Below are 6,000 nucleotides of genomic sequence, written 5' to 3'. Positions count from 1 at the left end.
CCCAGTTAATTTTTGTATTTTTTGTAGAGATGGAGTTTCACCATGTTGGCCAGGCTTGTCTTGAACTCCTGACTTCAGGCGATACGCCAGCCTTGGCCTCCCAAGTGCTGGGATTACAGGCGTGAGCCACCGCACCCAGCCCCTCATATGACTTTTTCACTGACTTCTTAATGCACAGTCGGGGAGCTGAGCAGCTGCCTGTACCTGGCTGGGCTGGGCCTGAAACCACTCAGCCCCATCACAGCAGCCTCCATCCTTGCCGATGCAGACCCATGGGACCAGCCCTGAAGACATCCTGTCTTTCCCTCTTTCTGGAATGCCCTCCCTGCTCCGTTCTCACACCTCCTGCCCCTTCACCTTCAATCAGTCAGGGAAAAACCCACTTTCTACTCACCTGCCACTTGTGTCTTCCAAGGTTTTTCTGTACTCAGTATAGTCAATGGTACCACATTGCTTTATTGTTACTGGAACAATAACATGGATTCCAGCTACCATTTACTGAGCACTACCTGTGAGCCAGGCTCTATCTCATTTATGCAATATCTCACTGAAACCCCACAACCACCCTGTGAGGTGGATACTGTTTTTGCCCTCCCCATTTTACAGATGAGGTAACTGAGGTTCAGGAAGTTCAGCAGCCTGATTTATGACATAGTGCTAAGAAGTGATGGGACCGAGATCTGAACCAGGTCTCTGTGATCTCTGAACCAATGTGGGCTTGCCTTTTCTCTTCCATCAGATTGGGTTTGGTGAAGGAGTCTTTGATTTCTCCTGGATTTCCACCTCCCCACACCCAATCCTGGGCTCGGCTTGCAGTGGGCACTTGCCCAACTGATCTCAGTTTGCAGGGGTCTTCCTAGCACCATCAGGCCCACTGGGCCTCACACTCTGCTGTTTCCTGGCCCTGTTAGGGAGATGAAAATGGTAAGGTGTCCAGGAGCTAGAAGCAGGAGGAAGTGTCAAGTTTGGCCAATAACCAATGTTCCCTGTAGTCCGGTAAGGGCTCTTTGGCTTCCCAGAGCTTGCCTCATTGCCATATGGCAACACGCACACCTCTGACGTTGCAGCTCCTGCTAATAGGGCAGGGGAAATGGATGGCATTGATATCCTCCTTGTGCTTGTTCAGATAGCTGAAGCACCTATGAGGGGAGATTACCTTTATTTTTTATTTTTCTGAGATGGAGTCTCGCTGCGACGCCCAGGCTAGAGTGCAATGGAACGATCTCGGCTCACTGCAACCTCCGCCTCCCGGGTTCAAGCCATTCTCTCGGGTTCAAGCCATTCTTCTGCCTCAGCCTCCCGAGTAGCTGGGATTACAGGCGCCTGCCACTACACCCGGCTAATTTTTCTATTTTTAGTAGAGATGGGGTTTCACCATATTGGCCAGGCCGGTCTTGAACTCCTGATCTCAAGTGATCTGCCCACTTTGGACTCCCAAAGTGCTGGGATAACAGGCATGAGCCACAGCGCCCGGCCGGGAGATTGCCTTTTAATATCACTAGTATTGCCATCGTAATTGGACTTTGCCAGATATAATCTGCCCCCTTGTGGACGGTGCTGTCCTGACACTTTGAAGGAAGAGAAGGAAAAAAAAAAAAAAATCCGGCAGTCTCTAAAATTCCTGGGAAAATGTTATTGCCCAAAAAATTTGCAGCGTCTGGGAACTGGCCATTCCAACTTTCACTGACCAGGGCCAGCAGAACCCCCTGTGAGTCTTCCGGGTTATTTTACACTTTGACAGGAGGTGGCAGACAGGCTCAGCTCTGTGCTTTTTGGCAGTAAAACACACGTAGCAGGTCTCTGCATCTTTCTGAGTTCACACCTATTTCTCTTTTCTAATTTGCAGTCATCTCTCCACAGTTTCCTTTCAAAAATAAGTTCTGGCCGGGTACAGTGGCTCACGCCTGTAATCCCAGCACTTTGGGAGGCCGAGGCGGGTGGGTCACGAGGTCAGCAGTACGAGACCTGCCTGACCAACATGGTGAAACCCCATCTGTACTAAAAATACAAAAATTAGCCGGGTGTGGTGGCACGCACCTGTCATCGAATCCCAGCTACTCAGTGAGAGGTGACAGCATGCTGGCAGTCCTCACAGCCCTCGCTCGCTCTCGGCGCCTCCTCTGCCTGGGCTCCCACTTTGGCGGCACTTGAGGAGCCCTTCAGCCCACCACTGCATTGTGGGAGCCCCTTTCTGGGCTGGCCAAGGGCAGAGCCGGCTCCCTCAGCTTGCAGGGAGGTGTGGAGGGAGAGGTGCGAGCAGGAACCGGGGATGCATGAGGCGCTTGCGGGCCAGCTGGAGTTCCGGGTGGGCGTGGGCTTGGCGGGCCCCGCACTCGGAGCAGCCGGCCAGCCCTGCCGGCCCTGGGGAATGAGGGACTTAGCACCCGGGCCAGTGGCTGCGGAGAGTGTACTGGGTCCCCCAGCAGTGCCGGCCCACTGGCGCTGCGCTCGATTTCTCACCGAGCCTTAGCTGCCTTCCCGTAGGGCAGGGCTCGGGACCTGCAACTCTCCATGCCTGAGCCTCCCACCCACTCCATGGGCTCCTGTGCGGCCCGAGCCTCCCCAACGAGCACCACCCCCTGCTCCACGGCGCCCAGTCCCATCGACCACCCAAGGGCTGAGGACTGCGGGCGCACGGCGCGGGACTGGCAGGCAGCTCCACCTGCAGCCCCAGTGTGGGATCCACTAGGTGAAGCCAGCTGGGCTCCTGAGTCTGGTGGGGACGTGGAGAGTCTTTATGTCTCGCTCAGGGATTGTAAATACACCAATCAGCACCCTGTGTTTAGTTCAAGGTTTGTGAGTGCACCAATTGACACTCTGTATCTAGCTGCTCTGGTGGGGACGTGGAGAATCTTTATGTCTAGCTCAGGGATTGTAAATACACCAATCAGCACTCTGTGTTTAGTTCAAGGTTTGTGAGTGCACCAATCGACACTCTGTATCTAGCTGCTCTGGTGGGGCCTTGGAGAACCTTTATGTCTAGCTCAGGGATTGTAAATACACCAATCGGCACTCTGTATCTAGCTCAAGGTTTGTAAACACACCAATCAGCACCCTGTGTTTAGCTCAAGGTTTGTGAATGCACCAATTGATACTCTGTATCTAGCTGCTCTGGTGGGGCCTTGGAGAACCTGTGTGTCCAAACTCTGTATCTAATCTGATGGGGACCTGGAGAACCTTTGTATCTAGCTCAGGGATTGTAAACGCACCAATCAGCGCCCTGACAAAACAGGCCACTGGGCTCTACCAATCAGCAGGATGTGGGTGGGGGCCAGATAAGAGAATAAAAGCAGGCTGCCCAGCCAGCATTGGCAACCCGCTCCGGTCTCCTTCCACGGTGTGGAAGGTTTGTTTTTTCGCTCTTTGCAATAAATCTTGTTACTGCTCACTCTGGGTGCACGCTGCTTTTATGAGCTGTAAGACTCACTGTAAAGATCTGCAGCTTCACTCCTGAGCCCAGTGAGACCACGAGGCTACCAGGAGGAGCGAACAACTCCAGACGCGCTGCCTTAAGAGCTGTAACAGTCACCGCGAGGGTCTGCAGCTTCACTCCTGAGCCAGCGAGACCACGAACCCACCAGAAGGATAAAACTTTGAACACATCTGAGCATCAGAAGGGACAGACTCCAGACGCGCCACCTTAAGACCTGTGACACTCACCGCGAGGGTCTGCGGCTTCATTCTTGAAGTCAGTGAGACCAAGAACCCACCAATTCCGGACACATCAAGAGGCTGAGGCAGGAGAATCGCTTGAACCCAGGAGGCAGAGGTTGCAGTGAGCCAAGACTGCGCCATTGCACTCCAGCCTGGGCAACAGAGCGAGACTCTGTCTCAAAAACAACAACAAAAAACAAGTTCTGTTATGCTTTCTCTGCCATACCTGTCCTTTCATCCCCATTGCCATCACCCTAGCCTGTCCCTAATCCCTTTGCTGTTGCAACAACTGCGACACCTGTGTCTCCTCCTCCACTTCAACCCACACCTCACACCACATCTGTGTTGATTGTCCAACACCCATTGTCCACATCTGTGTTCATCGTCCAACACCCACCCTACTTTTTGTGCGAAGCTCCCCATTGCCTACAGGGATAAAAGGTTCAAGGCCCCAAACTTCCTCTCAGTCAACCTGTATTAGCTGATGACCTACTGTATGCAAAGCACTCCTCCGAAATCTGCTTCAGCCTAAGGGGTGTGATCACAATGGCCACCAATTGTCCTTGAGGGTTGCAGCAGGCACTTTACTCACATTGTATCATGTAATCTGTTTTTTTGGAGAGGGAGTCTCGCTCTGTCGCCCAGGCTGGTGTGCAGTGGTGCGATCTCGGCTCACTGCAACTTCCACCTCCTGGGTTCAAGCGATTTTCCTGTCTCAGCCTCTTAAGTAGCTGGGACTACAGGCATGCACCACGACGCCCAGCTAATTTTTGTTGTTGCTGCTGCTGTTGTTTGTTTTTTTGAGATGGAGTTTCCCTCTGTCGCCCAGGCTGGGGTGCAGTGGTGTGATCTCAGCTCACTGCATCCTCCACCTCCTGGGTTCAAGCGACTCTCCTGCCTCAGCCTCCCGAGTAGCTGAGATTACAGGCACCCACCACCATACCCAGCTAATTTTTGCATTTTTAGTAGAGACAGGGTTTCACCGTGTCGGCCAGGCTGGTCTCAAATTCCTATGCTCAAGTGATCCTCGCATCTTGGCCTCCCAAAATGCTGGGATTATAGTGGTAAGCCACCACACCTGGCCCACCCTTCCGCCCTTCCTTTCCTTTCCTTCCTTCCTTCCTTCCTTCCTTCCTTCCTTCCTTCCTTCCTTCCTTCCTTCCTCTCTTCCTTCCTTCTTTCCTCCCTCCCTCCCTCCCTTCCACAAACATGTATTGAGAGCCTACTATGTGTCAGGGACTGTGCTAGGCACTGAGGGTAGAGCAGAGGCAGAGGGCCCTGCCCTCCTGCACTTGGCATTCTCGATCATTCATACCTTCCTGCTTTTGTGCCCTTAGTGCATGCCCTTCCCTCTGTCTGGATTGTCTTCCTCATGCCTCTTCACCAAAGATCAACGCCATCATCAGGGCCCAACTGAAATCTCACCTCCACCATGCAGCCCTGACCACCCCGCCCAGTGATTGCTCTCTAAGAGAATCCATTAAATACTTATCATCTGGACAGCGCATTTGGCACATGTCAGATGTTCTGGCACTCTTAACTCTCATGTGTATATATGGATCCTATCACTCAGGAAACATTTCCATTCTCCTCAAGAAACATTAACTGGGTGCCTCCTATATATTTTAGCAGTGGTAAACAAAATGAAACTTTGTGGTGCCTCTTTCAGTTACAACAGCTTTCATAACTATTTTATCATTTGGTTTTCACAAAACACCATCACTTCCATTTTATGCTTCAATTTAAAAAAATATAATGTATACCCCAGCTAGAATAGCTATTGTCAAAAAGACAAAAAAAAAAAAATGCTAGGGAGGATGCAGAGAAAAGGGGACTTGTACATTGTTGATGAGAATGTAAATCAGTACAGCCATTATGGAAAATGGTATGAAGGTTTCTTAAAAAAAAAAAAACAAAAAAACTACAAATAGGACTACCATATGATCCAGCAATTCCACTCACTACTGGATATATACCCCCAAAAAGGAAATCAGTGTATTGAGATACCTGCCTCCCCATGTTTATTGCAGCACTATTTACAATAGCTAAGATATGGAATCTATCTTAGTGTCCAGCAATGGATGAATGGATAGAGAAAATGTCATACATATACACAGCAGAATATTATTCAGCCATAAAAAAGAATGAGATCTTGTCATTCATGACAAGATGGATGAGCTTGGAGGACATTATGTTAAGTGAAATAAGTCAGGCATGTTCTGCATGTTCTCACTTATATGTGGGAGCTAAAAAAAACCCCTGAGCTCATAGAAGTAGAGAGTAGAATTATGATTATTAGAGGCTGGGAAAGGTAGAGGGGAGGGGAGGATAGGGAGAGGTTGGTTA

The sequence above is a fragment of the Pan troglodytes genome, chromosome X, assembly GCF_028858775.2.
Source record: "Pan troglodytes isolate AG18354 chromosome X, NHGRI_mPanTro3-v2.0_pri, whole genome shotgun sequence".
In the NCBI taxonomy this organism is placed as follows: domain Eukaryota; kingdom Metazoa; phylum Chordata; class Mammalia; order Primates; family Hominidae; genus Pan; species Pan troglodytes.
The sequence above is the reverse complement of the archived record's forward strand: the minus strand, read 5'-3'. Positions refer to the sequence as shown.